This window comes from Gossypium raimondii, chromosome 9 (genome assembly GCF_025698545.1).
Source record: "Gossypium raimondii isolate GPD5lz chromosome 9, ASM2569854v1, whole genome shotgun sequence".
NCBI lineage: Eukaryota > Viridiplantae > Streptophyta > Magnoliopsida > Malvales > Malvaceae > Gossypium > Gossypium raimondii.
In genome coordinates this window covers 5,823,022-5,832,723 of record NC_068573.1, presented here as the reverse complement: position 1 = coordinate 5,832,723, position 9,702 = coordinate 5,823,022, and the positions used below count along the sequence as shown (strand labels likewise).

The following is a 9,702-nucleotide window of genomic DNA, read 5'->3' as shown; positions in this document are numbered from 1 at the left end:
TTCCTCTATAGCTCGAACCTGAGCTTTCTTTGGCTTTTCCTTAGAAAGCTCCTTCAGGATGCCCCTTCAGCCTATTGGCCCTTCTTTGCTCGATTGCAAATATAACATTTATCAACTCTAATAGTGAGATGTTGATAAGTCTCTCGAGTCCCCCAATGAGGAGATTTTTTACTTAAATTTTTCATGAAGGGTTGTAATAACCTTCTCAACAATTATGTTCTCACTGAAATCATCTTCAAGGAGCCTGATGTTGTTACCTGCGGCCATTATTCTATTAGAGTACTACTTAATGGTTTCAAACTCTCTCATTTTTAAGTTCTCAAAGTCCCTCCTAAGGTTGATCAACTACTATTGCCTTATTTTATCAGACCCCAAAAACTCTTCCTTCAACTTCTCCCAAGCTTGCTTTAGAGTGTCACATGCCATTATTCGAGTGAAAATCACATTAGACACTCTATTTTGCAAGCATGACATTGCTTGGTGCTTCTTAGCACACTCTTGACTATGCTGTATGATTTGTGCAATAGTGGGATTGACCCTCAATGGAGCTAGTTCTATGTCATTTTCAGCCACTTTCCACAAGTCATGTTCTTATAGGCAAGTCTTTATCTTCACTACCCAAATGTGGTAGTTCTCACCAGCAAAAATATGTGGTAGTGGTGGTGGTGGTGTAAAACTCATGTTGCAGCAACAATAAAAAACAACTTCAGTTTCTTTCTCTTCAAAATTTCTCATAAAAACATCTACCAATAATAGAGGCCCTCAAAGATAACAGGCTCTGATACCATTTGTTGGTGTTTTTACAGAAAAACTAAGGAGAAGAGAAGTAAAGAAAAGGATGCAAAGAGAATTGAATAAAAATGAAATCTAAAAAACCGATTTCATATTAACTTCCATTAAGTTAAAAACATATAAGTTACAAGATAGTTTCCTAATGTATACCTGCTCTCAGTAATTACTTGACTAAAACATAGATTGAATTTCACACAAAATAAAGCTGACTTATCAACAATTACATCACATTAAACATCGTTCAAATAAGCAACTAATATTACTAACTTTAAAGACAAATTACAAAAGAACTAAAGCTAGTTACATATAAACAAAATGTAGTTGCTGTACTGGTTGAGCTTCAATGTTTCTCTACTGTTGTATTGCAGGAAAAAGTTCAACAATTCTGCAAGAAATTGGGAGACTGACAAATTTGATTATGTTAGATCTATCTTCTAATATGCTTGTTGGTTCAATCCCATCTTCTGTCAACAACTTAACCAATCTTGCATCGTTGGTTCTTTCTAGGAACCAACTTAATGGATGTATTTCGCGAGAAATTTGGAGGCTAACGAATTTGGTTACACTGGATCTATCCTTAAACATGCTTTTGGGTCTTATCCCTTCCTCTTTAGGTCAATTAAAGAATCTCAGTTCTATGTATTTGAGTTCAAACAAAATTTTCGGCCCAATCCATCCAACTTTGGGCAATTTATTCAAACTAGAATCGTTCTCTCTTTACAAAAATAAAATAAATGGTTTCATCCCTTCAGCAATAACAAATATTAAGATGTTGACTAACTTGGATCTTGGTGCCAATAACTTGAGTGGTCAAATCCCTTCATTTCTAGGTCTTTTACTGAGCTTGAGCCGTTTGTACCTTGACTCAAATCTTTTTGAAGGTTTCATTCCGTTAGATATTAGAAAATTAAAGAATCTGACTCTATTGCTTCTCTCTGGTAGCAAACTCACTGGCTCAATCCCTTTATCTCTACTTCATTTACCCAATTTACGGCATCTATCCATGGCTTCAAATCTTTTGGAAGGTCCCATACCCCATGAAATTGAGAGTTTGAATGCCCTGGGATACTTAGATCTCTCAGACAACAAATTGAATGGCCCGATTCCATCCCAGATTGGTAATTTGTCAAATTTAATGTACTTAACTTTAGCGAACAATAACTTGAGTGGAAGGATTTCCCTGCAACTTGGTGGCATATCTCTATACAAGCTGAATCTAAGCCACAACATCATTAGTGGAGAGATATACCTTCTCAATTAAATTCCCAAAACATTATCTTAGCCATAACCTTCTCCAATGAGTGATACCTTTCCAATTTGGGAATTTAACACATTTAAGCAGCTTAGATCTCAGTTGGAATAATCTAATGGGCACAATTCCCGAATTTCCATTTTATGTGGGGAACCTCAATTTGTCATTTAATTCACTGAGGGGTCAAATTCCAAAATGGATTCTTGCATTTTGCACCCGAGACGTTTATAGACAATAAGGATTTATGTGGTTCTATAGGCTTTCGTCCTTGCCCTTCATCTGCAAATGTAAACCAAGAAAGAAATAGCAAAGCAGTGAAGCACAGTCTACCTATTGTTATTCTGGTTCCAACTTTGTTATTTTTTGTCTCGACTTTTGTGCTGGTGATATTCATCCTGTTCCGATGATATAGAGCAAAAGCTTTGAAATCTGATCCAAGTCTAACCAAAAATGGAGATCTATTTTCTATTTGGAACTTTGATGGAAAGATTGCTTTTGAAGACATCATTAAAGCCACAGAGGATTTTGATATCAAATATTGCATTGGAATGGGTAGTTATCGCAGTGTTTACAGAGTAATCTTACCAAGTGGCAAAGTTGTTGAGTTGAAAAAACTCCACGGATTGGAAGCTGAGCAGCTGGCTTATGATACAAGTTTCTGAAATGAGATTAAGTTTTTAACAGAAAAACGACACAAGAACATTGTCAAGCTCCACAGATTTTGTCTCCACAATCGTTGCATGTTCTTGATTTATGAATATATGGCAAAGGGAAGCTTGTTTTATGCCTTGACCATTGATGAGGAACCTGTGGAATTGGATTGGACAAAAAGAGTGAACATTGTCAAAGGTGTCGCACATGCTTTATGTTACATGCATCATGATTGCAACGTTCCTATTGTTCATCGAGACATCTCAAGCAATAATGTTTTGCTGAACTTGGAATAGGAAGCTTTTCTTGCTGATTTTTGGACTGCAAGACTTCTTGATTTTGGTTCATCTAATTGAGCTGTAATTGTTGGCACGTATGGATATATAACGTTTGGCTACAATTTCCACGGAGAAAAACAAACTTTGTGATAACACATTTTCAAATAAAAATTAATTACAGAAAAGAAGACTATAACATTTTCATATTTACACAATCAATTGGACTTCATTTTCTACATTTAAATATAAAAAATAACCCACCACGCTACTTTACTTTAAGGTAGGTTTGGTTAGTAGAATTTCATATTATGACTCATAATGTTACATTTCAAGATAAAAGATTATTTTGTTTAAATTTTCAACATTATGATCATTTCTTAATCTTACATTCTTAAATAATGTCAAGATGTTGTAATATAACGTGTAATCTCCTTACAACTTATTCATGTTATCTTAAATTACGAAGTAGCTTGCCTTTTGTTTTTGTTTTAACTCAAATTAGGCTTTTTTCTCAAATAAAATTTAAAATGAATTAAAATGATAATATATTTTTCTTAATAGTAAATTAATAAATGTCATACATCAAAATGATTATTATATTTGTTTAACAAAACACGTTAACGAAAAAATATAAATATAAATAATTATATAAACAAATAAATAATTTAATACAAAAAATATTTATATTTATTTAAAATACCAGATTTAAATAAAATAAAATAAATAAATATTTTATTTATTTAAAACATCAAATTTGAAAACAATTAAATAAACAAGATTTTGGAAAACCAAAAATTGAATAAAGGGAATCGAGTTTTACTAGATGTTGAGGCCTGTTTTCACAGTTTCCTTAAGACAGATTCGACCGCTCTTATGGTAGTTGGAGAAACGTTGGTCGACTATATACCAGAGTACAATAACAAGATGATCACAGCAGTAGTACCTTTACAATAATCAACGAACAAATCTTGCCTTTTTCTATCACCAAAACGTTTGAAAATTTGGAGAGGAAAGAAAAGAATTTTTTAGAGTGAAAATTCGTTATTTCTCTCTGTGTGTGTAAAGAACTCTTTACGCCTTTATAAGCATTCAATATGGAGGAATTTTAGAAATTTCCATGAACAAAGTTACAAATCTTTCCATTAAAGGATCCTCTAAATCAATTTGAATGAAATTAAATCAAATTAAAAATCAATCTGATTGGAATAAAATGAAATTGAGATATTTTTCCTTTTAATACAGATTCTGTATAATATTTGCTGAGAAAAATAAAATACGTATTGGGCTAAATTACCCGCAAGCCATTTCACGTCACCCACATCGTGCGGGTGCATCCCCAACCCCCGACAGGTTTAAACCTGCACCCCCTGCGCATAAGGCAAGGTTTCAAGCTTAGTAATTCAATAATTTTTTAAGTGGGTTATCATATATATACATATCTCACACTTGGTATTTAACCAATATGGGTTCTAAGCTTTTCTTTTCCTTAACAAATATTCACAAGTAGCTTACTTTGAGCATCAATTTCTCATTCATCATTCAATCATTTTGAGTGTACATGCCCAAATATGCCCGGGCCCAAACTAATAAATAGGCCCAATTTTGCTAAACCCATTTAACCCAAACCTAGCCTAAAAAATACAACAGAAACCCTAAAACAGCTAGAGCAACGGCGCCACAACTGTCACACTTGTTGCTTTTAGCCTAGAAGCAATAAGAACTTCTTTGTGAAATAGGCTCATGTCTAAACATTATTATTTTAATAAAATACATCATTGCAATCATCTTTGAGCAAATGTTCAGTCATTTTTTACGATTCTTTCATTCTTTATATTCTTTTGGATTTTTTCTGCCAAACCATTCATTCATTCATTCATTCATAATCATATTATCTATATTACTCATACATTCTTTTGTATAGTCTTTGGTACCCACCATGGGTCCCAAAATATCAATGACACGAGTGACGCTGCTACATAATCTCCTTTTGGGTGAGACATGTGTTTAGAGGGATCTCACAAGTTTGAAGGTGACATGGATTGTAGCTTATCTCTAGACTTATTGAGGATGGTAGAGGATAGATTGGGCTCTAACCCCGAAAACTACCTTGTTAACTCTACCATTCCTGACTTCGATGAAGTGGCTGAAAAGGAAAGAATAAAGGAGGAGTTGCCAAAGCAGTTGGAGGAAAGGTGCAAATGGCTCGAGGAGAAATTCAAGGCGATGGAAGTCGCTGAAAGCTATCGCGGGATTGACGCTAAAGAGCTAAGCTTAGTTCCAGATTTGGTACTCCCTCACAAGTTCAAGATGCCAGAATTCGAGAAGTACAATGGGACAAGTTGCCCAGAAGCTCATATCACCATGTTCTGCAGACGAACGGCAGGATATATTAACAACGCCCAACTTTTGATACATTGTTTCTAAGACAGCCTTGCAGGGGCAACATCCAAATGGTACAATCAGCTGAGCTGTACCACGATAGGTTCATGGAGGGACTTGGTACAAGCATTCATGAAACAGTATAGTCATGTGACAGACATGGCTCCTGATAGAATTACCCTTCAAAACATGGAGAAGAGGCCGAGCGAAAGCTTTAGGCAGTACGCACAAAGATGGAGGGAAGTCGCAGTCCAAGTTCAACCACCGCTCTTAGAGAAAGAAATGACGATGCTTTTTATAAATACATTGAAAGCCCCGTTCATCAAACATATGTTAGAAAGTGCCACAAAAAGCTTTTCTGACATAGTCATGAATGGTCAAATGATTGAAAGCGCCATAAGGAGCGGGAAAATTGATGCAGACGAGAGTAACAAGAGGACAATGTCAAGAAAAAGAGAAGATGAGGTGAACAGCAATAGTTACTCTAAATCAGTTACTGTGAGTCAGCCAAGAAAGGTGGCTGCTAACTTGCAAGGTTCATCGAGACAAGAAGCTGGTACAGGACAAAACACAGAGAGGCTCCAATTCATGCCAATCCTAGTACCGTATAATGAACTGTATCAAAATTTGTTTGATGCACATGTGGTTTCCCCTTTTCCTGTGAAGCCTCTACAACCTCCGTATCCCAAATGGTATGATGCGAACGCACAATGTGACTACCATGCAGGAATTATGGGACACTCGATTGAGAATTGCACTGCCTTCAAGAAATTGGTTGAAAGACTCATCGACATGGGTGTTGTCAAGTTTGGTGACTCGTCAAGTGCAGAAAATCCGTTACCCAATCATGATTGATGATGGAAGGAATGCAATGAATGAAGAAGTGGTCAGCAATTAAAAGGGTCCTTATTAGATATTCGCTTGGGAGGTGTTATAAACAATGAGACTGCAGAAGAAATCCCTATATTATTTAGAGTCTGATAGAATAATGTTCAGAACACACTTGTTGCTTTTAGCCTAGAAGCAATAAGAACTTCTTTGTGAAATAGGCTCATGTCTAAACATTATTATTTTAATAAAATACATCATTGCAATCATCTTTGAGCAAATGTTCTGTCATTTTTTACGATTCTTTCATTCTTTACATTTTTTTGGATTTTTTTCTGCCAAACCATTCATTCATTCATTCATAATCATATTATCTATATTACTCATACATTCTTTTGTATATTCTTTGGTACCCACCATGGGTCCCCAAATATCAATGACATGAGTGACGCTGCTACAGAATCTCTTTTTGGGTAAGACATGTGTTTAGAGGGATCTCACAAGTTTGAAGGTGACATGGATTGTAGCTTATCTCCAGACTTATTGAGGATGGTAGAGGATAGACAGATCCTACTTCACAAAGAATCATTAAAAGTTGTGAGCTTGGTGAAGATTGGAATTAATATGACTTCAAAGACAAAGCATGACATTGTTGAGTTACTTCAAGAATTCAAATATGTCTATGCATAGTCGTACCAAGATATGCCCAGGTTAAGCATTGTCATTACAATCTGAACAACAGCACGATATCAAAAATTTGCAGTATGTTAAGATTAATATCATGAATGATGAAGTGAAAATTCTACCGGAGTAGTGTCTCTCTTTAGTTCTTCACGGTTTTCTCTATTGAAGTTGAAATTCTTTCTCTCGGGGTATTGGCTGAGCAAGTTGGATGAAGCAGAACAGATCCAATCGCAATGTGATCAATTGAACTTGACAGAAGGAAGAAGACTAAAAGCTATTCATCAGGGTCAAATGTACCAAGAAATGAATGGTGCGAGCCTACAGCAAAAGGTTTGTCTCAGAGAATTCCACGATGTCGACCTAATGCTGAAGAAGATCCTCACTCTACAAAAAATATAACGGATGCCAAATTGGGAAGAACCTTATGTTATAGAGAAGGTCTTTTCCAAAGGAGCTTTGATTTTGAAAGAGATGCGTGATAAACCTGCAAAGTCACATAAGCTCATATTCAGTCAGGAAATACTCCGCTTAAAGAAAGAGAGGACCAAGGTAAAAACCCGCAAAGGGCAGTTTGAGTCCCAACAAAAAAGAAAAAGTGATGTGGAAAATGAAGAGATGAAAATGAAAAATGAAAAAGTAAAACCGGAGAAGCTAAGGTGAAACCGCAAAGGGCGCTTTAGACCAAAGGGGATTTGAATTGAAAACCCGAAAAGGGCGGCTCAAATATTGATCAGAATAGGGCATGAGATTATCGGAACAGCTCAAATACTGATCAGAATGGGGCATGGAATGGTCTTACTATACCTGAATCAATAGGAAAGGGTAGGCGACATTTTGGGGGCATCGACAAAGTACTGTAGATCTCCTAAACACATGTTAAAGTCAGAATGGTCTTGAAAAGTGCATACAGAGAGAGTTTCAATTTGTGATATCTGGGGCACCTAATCCTTATACTATTTTTGTTATTCTCGGAACACTTCATTCATTTCCAAGATACGCATTCCTAAATCAATTTCTTTGTTATCCATCTTTGATATCCTCGACAATTCATTCATCTCGAGCTATGCTCAGAACCAACTCTAATCTTATCCATGATCTTTTTGCAAGCATGTTGCATTAGAATAATGATCAATTGACTAATAAAACTGTCACAAGAGAAGTTTTGCATATTACTCTAGAAGTTTCTAAATAATATAGGAACCTCAAACAGGACTATTGTTTAGAACGCACCAGGTTGGAAATCTGATAAAGAAGAGTCTAAATTAAGACTATCCCTTTGAATTTTCTTGTCTGAAGTGTTAATTGAACAAAATGGCAAGATGTCGGGTTGGTGATAAAGCTTCAATGAACAAGCAAACAATGATCACCGAATAACAAAAAGAAGTTGTTCTTGGAGAAGGAAGTTCTTCATTTATGCATGAGCATTTGGTATGACACCATAGGAATGGTGTAAGAGACCAAACAATTTCACATCCTATATCCTTGAATTGTGATAGCAGAGGATTGAGAAAAGGCCAAATCTTTTACTCTTAGGTTACAGCGGGAGAAAGATGGCACAATTTTTGCATCCCATTGGATCAAACTTGGAGGTTTACAGTGGGGGCAATCTGGTCAAACGTTTTTGGAGACGCCAGCTGAGCAAAAAGGAGCCATAGCACATTGGCAATAAAACTTTAATAAACTTCGAGAAATGACAACCTAAACGAAATCATTCTCGAAAAAATAAAATTCTGCATTCATTCAAATGTCATTCACACATGTCTAGTTAGGAGCATTTGATTCATTTTGATCATGCCATCCTAATTATTAGGCATAATTAGGTTCATCACACAGGTCATGTTCCACAGAGAACATGTCGGTGGAATCATAAAGCCTTATCTCCCTGAGCAGCAGTGGAGCAGGTTGAAAGATAACAGATCTTGTCTTCATGTACTGACGTGAAGTAGATCAGAGATACCAGATCTTACCTTCCCATACTGGTGGCGAAGCAGATCAAAGAAAGTAGATCTTGTCTTCATGTACTGGCGTGGAGTAGATCAAAGATAACAGATCTTGCCTTCCCATACTGGTGGCGAAGCAGATCAAAGAAAGCAGATCTTGTCTTCATGTACTGGCGTGAAGTAGATCAAAGATAACAGATCTTGTCTTCCCATACTGGTGGCGAAACAGATCGAAGAAAGCAGATCTTGTCTTCATGTACTGGCGTGAAGTAGATCAAAGATAACAGATCTTGTCTTCCCATACTGGTGGCGAAACAGATCGAAGAAGGCAGATCTTGTCTTCATGTACTGGCGTGAAGTATATCAAAGATAACAGATCCTGTCTTCCCATACTGGTGGCGAAACAGATCGAAAAAAGTAGATCTTGTCTTCATGTACTGGCGTGATGTAGATCAAAGATAACAGATCTTGTTTTCCCATACTGGTGGCAAAACAGATCGAAGAAAGCAGATCTTGTCTTCATGTACTGGCGTGAAGTAGATCAAAGATAATAGATCTTGTCTTCCCAGACTGGTGACGAAGTAGATCGAAGGAAAAAACAGATCTTGTCTTCATGTATTGGCGTGAAGTAGATCAAAGACAACAAATCTTGTCTCCCCATACTAGTGGGGGAGTAGATCGAAGAGAACAGACCTTGTTTTCATTGGCGTGAAATAGATCAAGCGTAGCAGATCCCATTACTCTGAAGTCGCAGAGAGCAAATTTTATCTAGTCTTATCTCCCTGAAATTGCAGTGGGGCAAACAGAAGTAACAAATCCTATCTCCTTGAAGTTGCAATGGAGTGGATTAAAACCACAGATCTCATCTCTCTGAAGTTGCAGTAGAGCAGATCGCGCC

General features: G+C 36.4%; 1 pseudogene; it reads left to right on the top strand.

The window, feature by feature from the left end:
• Positions 1-1,561: 1,561 nt before the first annotated feature.
• LOC105797416 (MDIS1-interacting receptor like kinase 2-like) lies at positions 1,562-3,123 on the top strand (annotated as a pseudogene).
• Positions 3,124-9,702: the final 6,579 nt, after the last annotated feature.